At 32.4% G+C, this 16,184-nt stretch overlaps 1 protein-coding gene across 3 annotated transcripts in view; it reads left to right on the top strand.

Moving 5' to 3' along the window:
• DACH1 (dachshund family transcription factor 1) overlaps positions 1–16,184 on the top strand; it is a 494,873-nt gene that overhangs the window by 219,363 nt on the left and 259,326 nt on the right. The window lies entirely within an intron of this gene.

Raw genomic sequence — 16,184 nt, 5'->3', positions numbered from 1 at the left:
TTTTTTTTTGTGAGGCAATTGGGGTTAAGTGACTTGCCCAGGGTCACACAGCTAGTGAGTGTTAAGTGTCTGAGGCCAGATTTAAACTCAGGTACTCCTGACTCCAGGGCTGGTGCTCAATCCACTGCACCACCTAGCTGCCCCCTCTTCCCATTTTTTATTTTCAGCAAAGATTCCTTTAATACAATATAGATAATTCTCATAGAAATGGGAAAGAATGGTCAATGAATTAGTGATACACATACTCGATACATACATATATAATGTATGCACACACATATATATGCATATATGTATGTATGTGTCTGTATATATATATAATATATACGTATATATATATATATACACTTTTTAAAAGGTATTTTGGTTCTAATTTTCTTCTCATTGAAGAATATTCTTTCTTCAACTTGATTTTCAGTTGTATTTGTTATTTTCTCATAATTTGTTTTATTTTTCCCCTGTAGCCTTTCATCTTTGTAACAGCAGTATAAATTTTAAGAGCGACAAGACTAATAGTTTAACTTGTTGTGATTGCTTTGCTTGAGAATGGTGTTGTTTTTATGATATGCTTACTATTCTTGATAATATAAGATACTCTATTAGCTATTTTCTGTGCTTTTCACATCTTAGGTGCTTAATTGGTTTTGCCATTTTTAGTCTCTGATACACTCTCAAAAACAGTAGTAGGGATGGAAAAATACTTCCAAGATGTTATTATGGACAAATCATTTAATATCATTGAGCCCTAATTTCCTAAAATGTAAATATAGACTATATTATAAATAAAATAAAACATAAAATTTGTCATTTATGTATTAAATTATCCATATGACCTCTTTCAGTTAAAAAAAATTCATTTCTAAATAACATTTCTCATTTCTAACTCAATATTGTATTTTATTCCCTATTCTCCTCTATGACTTGTCTCCCACATCAAAATATAAGGTCCTTGAGGACAGTGACTATCTAGCTTTTGTATTTTATCCTGAGTATTTTTCACAGTATTTGGCACATAATAAGTACTTAAATAAGTACTTTTCAATATACTCACTAGTTGAATGAGTAAATGACTCAATAAATCTAGAATAGTGAATTGTAACCCTGAAAAAGTCCCCCAAAGTTTGGACTATCATTAAAAATGAACCTTCAGCAAGTTTTATTTGTTACTGAGTCTCATCATTCCAATGAAAGGTTTTGAATATTAGTGCTTAAATTTGACTCACCTGCTTGATTTTGACAGTTGTCTTAAACTGGATTTAGTGCTTAATGAAGTTTTCTGGACTGTTAACCCTAGACCTGAAGGGAATAATTCTAGTAGAGAGAAAGCAATTTTCTGGCCTAATTACACTCTTGGCCTCCTTGAAAACACTGTCAACAAAAGTACCAGCTTTGATAGTGATTGTTTTTGATGGCCATTGACTAGTCAACTTTAGTGGAGATTCTGACCATTTATCTTAGAACAACTGCTTTCAGTCTCCTCGACCTAAATTACATTTTATCTTTGGAGAGATAAAGGCTTAACATCTTCTTGCCAATCTTTGCTTCACTTAAATATGAATTAAATTTACTGTGTTATTTGGGTGTAAATAAAGATTTCAAGTTTCATTCCTTTGGAGTTCTGTGTAGTTATTGTGTGTTCTGTTGAGCTGAACATACAAGTATTTTCCAGGATTGAAAATTGAAGAGATGATGCACTGGATGATACAGCATGCAAAAACTTAAGTTTCTGACAGACTATTCTAGCATGTGACTTCTTTCCCATATTGTTAAAGTCTAGAAGGAAAAAAAACACTCCTTTGGGAGTCAGGAACTCTGGTTTTGCCATGAAACAATTGTCTGACTTGTTGGATCTCATTTTCTTTTTCTGGATTTCAATTGTTTTATGTCAAATATTGTGATGATTTCACAATTCAGCTGAAAAAAACACCTCTTTTTTCATCTTTTTTTTTTTTTTTTTTAGTGAGGCAGTTGGGGTTAAGTAATTTGCCCAGGGTCACATAGCTAGTAAATGTTAAGTGTCTGAGACCGGATTTGAACTCAGGTACTCCTGATTCCAGGGCTGGTGCTCTATCCACTGCGCTACCTAGCTGCCCCTTCTTTTTTAATATATGAGGTGATGAGATTCCATAGTGAATAGAGTATAGGACTTAGTGACAGAAAAATCTGAATTTTAATTCTCTCTCTCAGACATGTCTAGCTGTGTGAACCTGGGCAAGGTATTATACCTATCCAATACATGCCCATTTAGTTGATTTCCAAAGATAATAAGTAAAACAGCCTTTAAAAATGTAGGTACAGAATACACTAAAGCTTTTGTGTGTTTGTGATGTGAATTTCTTTATTTTTGAAAATGCTGAACAGTTTTGAATTTAAATTAATGAAGTCATTCAAACAGCTGATTTATATTTATGTATATATATTGAGCATGACTAAGAAAAGATAATGATATTTTAAAATTAAACAAACAACTATAGCTATGCCATTTTATAGCTAAAGGGTTTGGTCTTTTCTTGGGACTTTTGGGGAAATTTTAGTCTCAGCTTTACACAGATTTTCATGGCCAAGAAAAAGTCCTCTTTTTTTTTTAATATTTATTCATTTATTTTTGTGGGGCAATGAGGGTTAAGTGACTTGCCCAGGGTCACACAGCTAGTAAGTGTCAAGTGTCTGAAGCTGGATTTGAACTCTGGTCTTCCTGAATCCAGGGCCAGTGCTTTATCTACTGAGCCACCTAGCTGCCCCCTGAAAAAGTCCTCTTTTAAAAGATGAGAGTTTAAAGTGGAAATTCTGCCTCAGTTCCTGGTTTGTATAGTTTTTAAGACATGTGTTTCTTCTTTGGCAAAGCTTTATGGTAATTCTACCTTGTAAACAATTTTAAAAGGGGGAAGTGAAGGGGAACTTTTAAAAATTGAAACAAACATCTTAATTTTAATTACCCATAATACTTCATTTTCTCACTGTCCTTTGATATTAGCTATGGTCCTTTTCTTTTTTTAAATTTTCTTTTGTTATATTGCAGTTACATATTACATATAAGGATAGTTTTCAACATTTGTTTACATTGGATTTTTGGTTCCAAATTTTTCTTTTCTTCCCCTCTCCTTTCCCTCCCTCCTCCCAAGATGGAAAGCAGTCTGATATAGGTTGTATATGTACAGTCACATCAAACATATTTCTACATTAGTCATCTTGTGAAAGAAGAATCAGAACACAAAGGAAAAACCTCAAACAAGAAGAAAAAAAACAGTCCAAAAGTAGAAACACTATGATTGATCTGCATTCATGATTCACAGTTCTTTTTTTCTGGATGTTGAGAATATTTTCTATCACAAATTCTTTGAAACTGTTTTGGATTGTTGCACTGCTGAGAAGAGCCAAGTCTATCCCCATTGTTCATCACACAATGTTGCTGTTACTGTGTACAATGTTCTCCTGGTTCTGCTCCTCTCAGTCAGCATCAGTTCTTATAAGTCCTTCCAGGTTTCTCAGAACTCCTCCTGCTCATCATTTCTTACAGCACAATAGTAGTCCATTACATTGATATACCACAATTTGTTTAGCCATTCCCCTATTGATGGGCATTCCCTCGATTTCCAATTCTTTGCCATAAGGTCATTTTCTTAAAAAACATTTATATTGAAATGCCATTTCATTTTAAATTAAAAGAATCCTGCATTTTTTCTGTTAAATTTTTGTGTGACAATTCTAGTTACTATTTTTTTTAATTTCTGCTTACTAATTTAATTATTTTAAGTATTTGTAGGAGTATGGTATTACTATATGTGAGATGGTCTTTTGGTAGAAGATGAGGAGTAAGAGGCAAACTATACAAGAAGAAATCTGAGTCAGATTTGTACCATCTCTCTCTGTATCTCTCCTCCGTCTCTCGCTGTCTCTCACTGTCTGTCTTTCTGTCTCTCGTTCTGTCTCTGTCTCTTCTTCTGTCTCTCTTCATCTCTCTCTCTCTCCCTGTCTGTCTACCTCTCCCTCAAACTGTCTCTCCATACTGGAGAGGGGAAAGTAGCTTCATCCAGAGACCACAGTGAACCATAGAGATCTTAACATTTTATAACTGAACTTGTGGGATTTAAAATTTTGGTTTCTATTTAGTTTGGGGTCAAAAATACACTGGGAAAATGTATCTTTAAATTGTTATTAAAATCAGGGAGGAAATTTGGTTTCCTACATTGAATTATGTTTTTCAGAAGTGCCAGTATGTATATATTTAAAGATACTTTTGATAATAAATACCTATGCTGTGAAATTGTCATTCTGGGTGGTTGGAATATATATTACCGTGATAGGAGTAAACACCAAATACTAAGTGCAGTTTCAAAATTTCTATGATTCTGTAAACTAGAAAATGAACTTCAAAAATATCTCCAAGTGGCTAGTCATTTTCTTCCAAATTCTCAAATGAAATCCTATTTTAGAAATACTTATTTTTTAAAAAACATCATAACATTTATCCCTATTTGATGATGACAGTAGTTTACAGGTATTGTCAATAAAGTGGCAGGATAGACAATAAAATCAGTAACTACTGTAGATAGCAATAATAAAATCCTGGGAGACATAATGGAAAGGGTAGTCTCATTGATAACAATTTCAAAAACACATTAAGTATCTGGGAATAAATCTACTGAGATATACTCAAGATTTGTATAGATACTATCGCAGAACACTTCAATGAAATAAATGATTGGAGGGTATTTAGTCCTAATGCTTGGACTGGGCTGATATTAAAAACAAACAAACAAGCAACATGATGTTGCTACCTAAGTTAATTTACACACTAATACACCATTGATCAAACTGTGAATTAGTCAAACTATTCTGGAGAGCAATTTTGCAATTATATCCCCCCCAACTGACTAAAATATTCATTGCTAATCATATACCCCAAGGAGGTCAAAGACAGAAAGGGGTCACATCTACACCAAAATAGTCACAGCAGCATTTTTTGTGATAGCAAAGTACTAGAAACAGTAGAAGCACATTGATTTAATGGTTAAAACAAATTATGGTATATAAATATAATGGGATATCACTGAACTATAATTAAAGATGAATATTTTTTGTTTTCAGGAATTGTTTTCTGGGTGGGGGCAGAAGGAAGACAGTATTGGAAAATCTAGGTAATATAAAAATGAAAACATTTTACAAAGAAATGATAAATATAAAGAATTTAGAAAAGCTTGAGAATACATATGAAATTATGAAGAGTGAAATAAGTAGAACCTAGAAAATAATATAAACAATTAATGAAACAATGTAAATGAAGAGCACAATAACAATAAACAATTATGCAACTTGGTAATGACCAAGCTTGGCCAAAAAGAAGTGATAAGAAAATGGAATTCCCTTCTTTCTTGATGAAGGAAGGAAGCTATAGGTATAGAATACTGCATATACTGTCAAATTTGGTTTCTTAAAACTTTTCCTCTTTTATATTATTTGTTTAAAAAAAATGATGGGTTCCTTGGTAGAAAAAGAGGGAGAAATATATTCAGAAATAAATTCAATGTATAAAAAAGGTACCAATAAAAATTTAAACAGTTTTAAAAACAAAATATTTTATTAACATAATTTGGAGTATTGATTTGTATATCCATCCAAAGATATATACACATATGTAAATATACATATTATATATATATATATATATGTGTGTGTGTGTGTGTGCGTGTGTGTGCGTGTGTGTGCGTGTGTGTGCGTGTGTGTGTGTATGTGTATAAGGTACAACTAATTGTTGAAGCACATGAAAATCCAAAATACATTAATTGATTAAATTATGTTCAGTGCTCACAACATTGTGGTTAGATTCACTTGGTTTCTATTATGACATCCATTAGCGTATACTTTCTTGGAGTAAAATGTCATTACTTAATTTGGATCAATAGAGTAGGAAATGCTCTATAATTCCATGGTCCTCCTTAAATTTAGTATGCATTCTCATTCCTGATTCATGAAGATCTTGGCATTAAAAGAAACACATTTTTAAAAATCTGCTGAAATAAAATGTTTATATTCTAAAGAATCTTGTGGAATTCAGATTGCTATTATTTGTTATTAACCAGTGATTAAGGCCACCGATAAGACAAAAAAGAAACAAAAAAGGACTATAGAAAGTTTACGATTTCAACCTTAATATATTCATTTTTGTTTGGAGAGCTGACATCTTTCATTTTGCAGGGAATGACTCTTGTGTCTGTATCTCTAACCTGGAGCTTCCTTTCTAAAGCTCCACATTTTGTATATCCAGCTACATATCTATGTCTAAACTAAACATTTTATTTCCTTTTCCTCCCTCCAAAACAAAACAACTGACCTCCATTCTTGATTTCCTTGTGACCACTATTATTCCAGTTATTTGGGCTTAAAATCTTAGAGTTTGACTATTTCCTTTCTCATATCTGAGCAGATATGAACACCAAATCTTAGTGATCCTTTGAAAAGTTATCTATCCATTATTTACCATTCTTATTTCATTAACTGCATTCATGCTTTTGAAATATATATTTATGATTTAATTAAATTTTCCTAATTGAATATAAAATTTTAATATATTTAAAAAATTTTTGAGTTCCAAATTCTTTCATTCTTCTTGCCTCTTCCCCTCCTTTAGAAGACAATTTGATATTGCTTATGCATATAAAGTCATGCAAAACATATTTTCATATTAACCATGTTGCAAAAGAAAATACAGACAAAAAATAAAACAGGAAAAATAAAGTTGTTTTTTTAGAATGGTATGAATCAGTCTGCATTAAGAATTTATCAGTTCTCTCTCTGGAGTCAGATAGCATTTTTCATCCTGGATCCTTTGCAATTTTATTTCATCATTCTCTTGAACAAACTAACTAAATCTTTCATACTAGCTTTCACTAGTTTTCCCTTTCACTAGCTAAAATCCTTACAATATGGCTGTTACTGTGTGCAATGTTCTCCTGGTTCTGCTCAATTCACTTTGCATGAGTTCATATAAAGCTTCCCAAGTTTTTCTGAAACCATCCTTGCATACATACTTGTATCATTTAATAGCAAATAGTAAGTCAGCTTTATTTAACACTATTTCCCTAAATTACAGTCAAAATTGTAGTACTAATTTTAATGTAATCCTATAGAGTTCTACCTATGTGAATTTGTACACACTGTTCCTAATTTGTATAATACACTCCTTCTACATCTTAACCTATGAATAATAATTTACTTTTCCATAAAATTTTGAGGTTTGCTGTTTTCCTCAAATCAACTGTATGAAATTTGTCGGGCAAATATTATCTCCCATTGTATATAAAGTAACCAAGACTCAAAGAGATTCATAGATCATTTCATAGGATTTATAGCTGGAAGAGAACCTTAGAGATTATTTTAAAATATTTAATAATTACTGAATTTCAATGTTGTTTTATTTATCTTTTTATATATTTTATTTTATTCCTTTAAAAACATTATAAGAAGGATACACAAGTTTCACCATAATTTCCAAAAGATCCATGACACACAAATATGTTAGGAATAACATGGTCACTTTCTCATTTTATGCATGAGGTAATGCCCCCAGAAAAGTTAAAGAGACATGGTCACCTAATTCTAAAATGCCAAATTTGGGATTAAGATTTAAGTATTTTCTGGATACAAAGTCAGAGTTCTTTTCACAATACTACTCAGCCTACTGAAAGCCTTTACTTTCAAATACTATTTCAGGTGCTACCTTCTCCATGAAGACACTTCTTTGGTCCTCCAGATGCAAGTGATCTCTCTCTTTTTTTTTTTCAAATTTAATTATATTATTTCCCTAGATCTCTTCTTTGCCCTTGTTCCAATCTAAATTATATTATAGTTGTTGTTTTTTTGCAAGGGATAATAGCACATGAGGTAAAGGGCAGGAAGGACTTTTCAATACTGATATGGCTGCCCCTTATGCAAGCCCCATTTCTCAGATAAGGAAACTAAGGACCTGGTTCTACCCCTCCTAAAAGATTATCAGTTTCTTAAAGTTATGAACTCTATGTGCCCCTTTTTTTCCTTTTCATTCTGAGTTCATCCTCTTTAAATGCCTTCCACATACTCACTTCACAAATATTTAATTGATCTTTATCACTCATTTGCCATGAATTGCATACTGCTTCACTTTTGAAAAAAATTATCTGTTTACATTTCTTTTCTCTCATTTAGATTTGAAGCACCATGAAGTTAAGAATCCATATTATCTGGATCTTTATATCCACTCCTGCATTGTATAGTAAATAAATATTTTGATGACTTATTCGTATTAACCTTCCTTAACCTGATTTGGGGGACATGTTTCTGTTAGCTCATTTCCTCCATGCTTCAGTCTAGTAAGTATTCCATTCATGTCCTGAAATAATTAATGCAACATTCAAATATGGAATAACTTAGCAGAAAGTTGATCTCAGTATTTTATTTACATAAAGCTAATCTTAGATTTTATAAATTGTTTCATGGAAAAATAAAGTGATTTGTTGTGCATTATAGCCCTATTAGGTTGACTTTAAAAAAGATTTTTAAAAATTGATCCCCAAATAAATAGACCCATTCCTTAAGTCAACTTAACTCCAAAAGTTGGAAAGTCCAATTTGGTCACACTTTATACATATTAAGCAGGTGCCTTAATTAAGCATAAAACAGGCACAAAATGCCCTGTTTCAAGCAACACAGTGAACCAAGCAAATTCTCAAATACCAAAACTTTTTTTCTGCTCTGGGCAATGTAAGCTGTCAGTATTTATACATCAAAACTTCATTCAATGTAAGATTGATTTTATTTTATTTTGTGTACTTTGAAATCCCCATAGCAAAGTATGTTAGTGTCGCACAATTCTGTCTGCATCATGTTTTGTCCCCAAAATTATTATTTTTCCTTATAACAGCTGATTAACATTGCTTTTCATTACATCAGACTAATATCTCAATACATATATCATTGACTTCTTTTAATACATCAATTTATTTTAAGAAATAAAAAAGTAACAATCAACAGTGTGATCACTTTTAACAGTATATGTAATATCCCATGCCTATAGCATAGCACATTTCTATTAAGAAAAGGAAAGTTTATTTCCTATTTTCCCTGATATTGATGAATTTCATTTGAATTCAACAGAATTTAAATTTTACTTTTATTAGTATTATGGTTATAATTTTGTGTATATGTGTGTACACGCACACGCACACACACACACACACACACACAGAGTTCCTCATAATGATTATTTCTTATGACATAATAATATCCCAGTATACTCACATACTGCGATTGTTCACTCATTCCCCAACTGCTGTGTTCTGCATTTTATTTCCAGGTTTTGTTGGGGTTTTTTGTTTTTGATACTAGGAAGTGTTCCCCCTTTGATCATTTACCCCCTTTTGCATATTTGTAGAATAATTAGAATATTAGCTGAGATTCAGAATCAATACATATTGTTCCTTGAGTAGGTGCCATTAGAGCTGATAAGGTTGTAATCCCATCACTTAAAGATGAGAAAACTGAGGTCCAGAGAAGTGAGCTAACTTGTCACATAGAAAATCAGTGACAAAGCTAGGATTCAAATCTTGGTCCCTTAAGTCAATATCTAGCACATTTCTCATTACAATACACTGCCTTCCTTAGTAGCGATTAGGGTCTGTGTACATACATACACACACACACACACACACACACACACACACACATTCACAAGCAAAACTATCAACTATATCAAAAATATGAGCAACAGAGGAATACTGTAATAAAATCGAAGTAGCAGTAGCCATTGAAGATATTTTCCAGTTCTAGTAAAGATGTCGGATTAAAGTTTGAACGTTGAATCTTAAGGACAGAATGAATTTTTATGTAAGATGATACATGTCTTCCTTTCATAGTTGCTTTTTATGCTGCCTTAAAACATGTCAAAATAATCCCCAACAGAGGAGCCTAAAAGGAATGTCAGCTCTGTGGTTATGTAAATCGAATTGAGTGCTATGCAGCAGGCCTAAGATTTTTATAACTCAGAAGTTGTTAACAGCCAGCTGGTTTGTATCTGTTTTTTATGGTTATTCTTGTCATATGCAGCCTCCACAATTTTTAATTATATTTTATGGTATGTGTTTTCCTCCTCTTGAATCCCACAACCACTTTTTGCTTCACGAGATATTTTCCACTGGGAAGGGAACAAGCATGGCTATGGGATTTTATCATTCGAAATGCAGTTGTATAATTACTTATTGGTAATAGCTCAAGAGTGTGAGATTCGAGTAAGTCTCCACTGCAAATATGCAACTTCCTATGACAGTACATATCTGTTTAATGCAATACACCCTGTTAGCAAGTTTTGCCGGGAGCCCCCAGCTAAGGGTAAATAACATGATGATTATGCCACTTTGTTTCCTATTTTAAAAGAGCTGATTTACAATTTTTGGTGTATTCATCATGCAAATTAATCTTTGCTTCACAGTTTGCTTCTGGAATGTAGACTTTTTGTTCCCAAGACTTGATTACATTGCATGTTTAAGATATTAACTCATTTTATATCATACTTCTGTCTCAAATAGTGTGGATGCTTTGTGGTCAAAGTACTATAAACATATCTTTATATTAAGACTTCCCACCCCTAACCCCAACTAAGCACAGGAAAAGGAGTGGAGAAACATTTAAATAGTAACAAAGCTTAAAATAATAATAATAAAATAGATATATGGTAATAAATCTAATTATTCATTCAGGTTGTATGTGGGTGTGTACTCATGGAAAAGAAACATTTTAGAAAGCCTGTTTTATTAAGCATGCATTTGACTTTCCTTAGTATTTGTTCTCCCACGAAATGAAAACATGATTGCTAAGACAGGTTTTAGTGACAGTCCAAGTTCAGTACCTCCTCTCATTTGGGATATGGCAATATAAGGTTTAGAGACCTAAGTGATTAATTGTGAATGGATTGGTGCCTTTGGGGAGCTCACATTTCAAATATGTCTTGAACATCAAGGCCACATCAAGACTCAAAGAACATATTATGTGGTTTGCCATTCAGGAAAATAAACACTTGCTGATTGTTGATTATACTGTTGAAACCAAATACTGTATCTGCAAATTATGTCATATGAAATGTATGTTGCTTAATATATAATGGAGACAATATCTGCTCCTCTATTACATTTCAAGAATCGATTAACATAATCTAATTTCGTTACTTTAATGGGGTAAAATCAATATATGTATTGTTGTCATACTTAATGTCTTCAGGCATTATTACTGTATAGAGCTACTTCTATTACATATTTTGACCATATTTAAGCATTTTAAAGCTAAAGATTACTGGCATTTATTTTTGACCCACTTATACACCAACATTTTAATGTACAACACATGGTTCAATAGAAATATAGGTTAAATGAGGAATCTAAATTCATTTTTTATTGAATTTGTGCCATTTTTGTTGTTACTATAAGATGCTTCCCATCTTGAATGTAGTTAGTTCATGAGGCTGACTTGCGTGTTAATTATTCTAGAGATCTGAAGCACACTACTTACGTTTCTGAAAAAAATACTATTTATGTGGAAGTGTTTAAGCTGTGAAGGTCAAACAAATGCTGAGGCAGGAAGACTCTGGAGAGTGTAAAGACAATGAAAGTGACAAGTAAGACAAGTTTGGGAAGATGGGGAAATGTCTGAACTTTGTTATAGGCCAGTGGACAAAGATTCAAGAGATGGAATTGACATGAAAAATTAAAACTAAGAGGAATTCAAGAAAATAACATTTAAAAGCCTGTGCAAGGAGGAGAGGGGATGTATATCTTTTCAGAGAAATGAAAAACGAATAAATAAAAATCTATCAAAATTTGGGTAAGAGGAAAGATTTAAATAAATGGAGAAATATACAAGGCTTTGTATAACCTTATTCACAGTCAAGGAGTATAAAGAGAGAATAATGGATTCCTGAATTAAGCTCAGAAGCTAAAATTCCAAGTTCTCATTTTAAAAGTTTATGTAATGGGGCAGCTAGGTGGTACAGTGGATAAAGCACTGGCCCTGGATTCAGGAGTACCTGAGTTCAAATCCGGCCTCAGACACTTAACACTTACTAGCTGTGTGACCCTGGGCAAGTCACTTAACCCCAATTGCCTCACCAAAAACAAAACAAACAAAAAAAAGTTTATGTAATGCTGAAGTAATCTAGCGAGATACAGACAGACAGACAGAGAGATAGAGAGAGAGATAGAGAGATAGATAGATAGATAGATAGATAGATAGATAGATAGATAGATAGATAGATGGATGGATGGACATTGATTAATATCATGACATAGTGAATAGAAAGCTACCCTAGGAGTCAGGAATATTTGGATTCAAGTATTCCCCCATCTGAAAAGTACTGAATGTGTGGTCCTGTACCAGTCATTTGACATTTTAGTGCTTTGTACAACTCTCTAAGAATAAAAGTTTCAGAGAAGTTGCCACCCTTCATTAGCAGAGGGAGTACTCTCATCAGGAAATTTTCTTTAGTAATTTTAGTAATTATTTTAGTAATTATTAGTAATTTTAGTAATTTTCTTTTAGTCACACCTCTGACCCCATTCTTTATATAAATTTTAAATTAGATAAATTATTTAAAAATAATATCAATACAAAAAATATATAGTCTATTTTTTTTTCAATACCATTATCTTGGAACCATTTAACTTCTTTATTTCTTTAGTTGATTCAAACAGTTAGGAGTTATGTTAACTAAAACAATTTGTGTCTTTGGATTTGCCTGACACAACAAGAGATCAATACAAATACAAAACAGACAGAGAAACTGAATTGGTGGGTAGATCATGGATGCACATATTTTTTTTGAAGAAGCAAATGTTTTAAATATTTTTACAATAATCTCTTTAATCAATGAAGAACAGCAAATTAACTGGCTCATCATTTATTAAACACCCATCGTATAATTAATAAAGGAAGAATAAGACATAGACCCCATCCTTGAGGAGTTTATATTCTAGTTTTTTTTTTATAGGCCACACATCTTTTAGGTTATATACATATATATATATATATATATATGCTGATGCTATCAAAGGATTATTTTTCTTGGTTTTTGAGCTTATTTTAAAGATTAATTGTATTTTCAGATGTAGTAGTTGTAATTTGTGAAATGAATGCATTTAGGTAAATTCTAGATGCAAACTATTTCTCCACCATTTGCTCAAGGTTGATCAAAATCATATTTCTCTTGTCATGAAATTTCTTCTATGTAATCAGGAGTAGCATTACATTCTCTGATGGATGTAAGAGCCAAATAGGAATTCATTGCCCACACACCATGTAAAGGTAGACAAATCCCTTGAGGAAGAGACAGGTTAAATGCCTTTTACTTAAACACATTCCCTTCTCTTAGAAATTATCCATTTTCTCACGCACAATAAGTATCATTAAAAGGGACTTTTTCCTCCATAAAGCCTTACTTTGATTTCTCTTCAGGGAATGAAGATATCCCTGGATTCTTCAAACATTAGCAATAACTGATTCTAACACTCTAAAAAAGCTAAAAATATTGGTAAAGTGAGTAATACTACATCTTTTGTGTGAGACTACTTAGCCAAATATAGATAGTCTCATCATCAGGTTGCCCTGGAAGTGATGGTTTGATAGTAGGAACTCTAAAAGATCATCTATTAAGTTGCAGAGAGCTTGTGATCTGTGTTAGTGGAAGCAATTCCTGCATCAGTGAAATTATGGGTACCTGATATTTTGAAGTATAGAAAGAGGCCATTTCTATACAAAATTCAATTTCTTCATTATGCAATCTATCTTTACTCCATATTTTTTCTGAGCTTGATTACTTTGTCAGATCCCAACTAACATGTTTTCATTCCATACTAGACAGATAAGGAGTTCAAAATTTTCTGATGTAAAACAGTAAACAAGTGAACAAGCATTTATTAAGTGGTTTCTATATGCCAGGCACTATGCTAACCACTAGGGATATGATGAAAGGCAAAAACAATCCCTACCCTCAAGGGGCTGACATTCTAATAAAAGGGACAACATGCAAACAATGATGCATATACAAGAGACAAATGGTGTAAATGGAAGGTCATCTCAGAAGAAGGGCACTAACATTGAGAGAAATGAGGAAAAGTGTATGGGGTTTTTTTGGTTTTATTTTGTTTTGTTTTGTTTTGTTTTACAAAAGATGGGATTTGAGCTGAGACAAAGCATATTTCTATTTCGTTAGTTATTGTCGATAGTGAATATATTTGAAAACAGGTTTTGAAGTTTGGAATAATTAGATCCATTTTAGACAATGTGGTATTAAAAATCAGGTTTTCTTTGAAAAAAATGAAAGGGAAAGTGGCAAAGACATAAGTATTCATATATATTTGTGCATATGTATATATATATATATGTTTATTTGTCATATACACAGAGATACATGTGGATAAAAACAAATGATTTTAAGGTTAAATGTTTATGTGTTATATATCTTTTACCTATACATTTACAATGTTATATTAAAATTCTATCCTGATACTACATTACTACATTCATAAAAAGATGCATCCTTCCATTTTGAAGTTTCACTAAAAATTTAGCTTTACTTAAGCAAGGCAATTATGCAAATAGACATGCCTATATGTATGTATGTGTATGTGTATATATGTGTGTGTGTATATACACATATACATATACACATACATATATACATACATACATATACATGTGTGTGTATATATATATATATATACAGAGAGAGAGAGAGGGAGAGAGAAAGAGATCTAACTTCTTTGAGTCCTGTTTTTCTAGCCTTAATGTACCTAAATATCAGGGATATCAGTATAAAAAGAACTATAGAGTACTACTTTAAATAAGGAATGATATTCTTCAGAGTATAATAAGTGCAGGTGTCAGGTGTAACCAGTACTTCAGGCAGAAGCCTGTTGAGACTTCTAGTGTTGGAGCATCTGCCTGTGCTCTGCATTTTGTAAAGTAAAGGAGCCTTTGGAGATAAAGGCAAATGACAGTTTGGGGAGGGAAACAACAACAAAAAGCCATTGAGCCTATTGACAACCACAGTGCCTTCAGACTTCAGTTGTTTTTGTTCTTTGTTACTAATGCTTTTGGATTCTTCGGTAGGTCAAATGTATTGACATCAGACTTTGTTGAAGTTTGGAGGCCCTTGAGGTGGTTATTATACTCTTTGAGCAAAACCCCTAGAACTTATTTTTTTTTAAGTGGGGGCTAGAACAATTCTTGCAATGGTTATATTCCAGGGCCTGATTGTTAGATGGTGATCTATGTGATGTCTAAATAATATATAAATGATATTGATTAAAGTACTTAAGAATTAGGGCCTATTACCAGTAGCCGCACATAGTCTTGAATAAATATTCATTCATATTCTCATATAAATACAAATTCCCAAATTCTTAAGTAGTTTAATTATTAAATATGTAAATATTGTCTTATGCTATATATTTATTTATATATGTATATGTGTGAAGATAAAGAAATACTCATACCCATATATGATATTTTGAAAATCTTTTGGGGTGGGTTGACAGCTTACCTGTTAGTCTATGTAAGCCTATCAATTTGTTTCTCCCAAACTCATTCTTCTCCTATCTTTCCTATTTCTATTAAGGGAGCCACTCCTCTTCCTGTTTCCTGTTCCCAATCTTAGTGTGATTCTTGACTTTTTATTTTTACTCACCTTCTTAAATATAGTCAGTTGTCAAGTATTTCATCAATATCTTTTACTTGCATCTCCTTCCTAACTCTCAGGTGAACACAGTCTTAGTTCAGTCCCTCTTTACTGCTCAACTGTACCATTATAATAGCCTTTTAACTGCACTTCCTGCCTCAGCACTCTTCTTTCTTTATTGCATCCTTCATATAGATATTAAATTGATATTCCTAAAGCACAAATATGAGTACTTTGTTACCCTGCTAAAAAAAGATCAAGATCTTGAGTTTCTGTAAGATAAAAGGCAAACTCCTTTGTTTGGTATCCTCAGCTCTTCTTATTCTGTCTCTTGTCTATGTTTCTAAGTTTATTATACATTACTTTCCTTCCTGCATGCTACCTGCTCTCACAATAGTTCTTCCTATTCCTAACATATAACACTGCATCACTAGCTGTGTGCTCTTGAATACGCTCTTCTCCAGGCCTGCATTTGTCCTCCTTAATCATC

Source organism: Dromiciops gliroides, chromosome 3 (genome assembly GCF_019393635.1).
Source record: "Dromiciops gliroides isolate mDroGli1 chromosome 3, mDroGli1.pri, whole genome shotgun sequence".
Lineage (NCBI taxonomy): Eukaryota > Metazoa > Chordata > Mammalia > Microbiotheria > Microbiotheriidae > Dromiciops > Dromiciops gliroides.
Note: the sequence above shows the minus strand (reverse complement) of the source record. Positions and strands in the feature narration are given on the sequence as shown.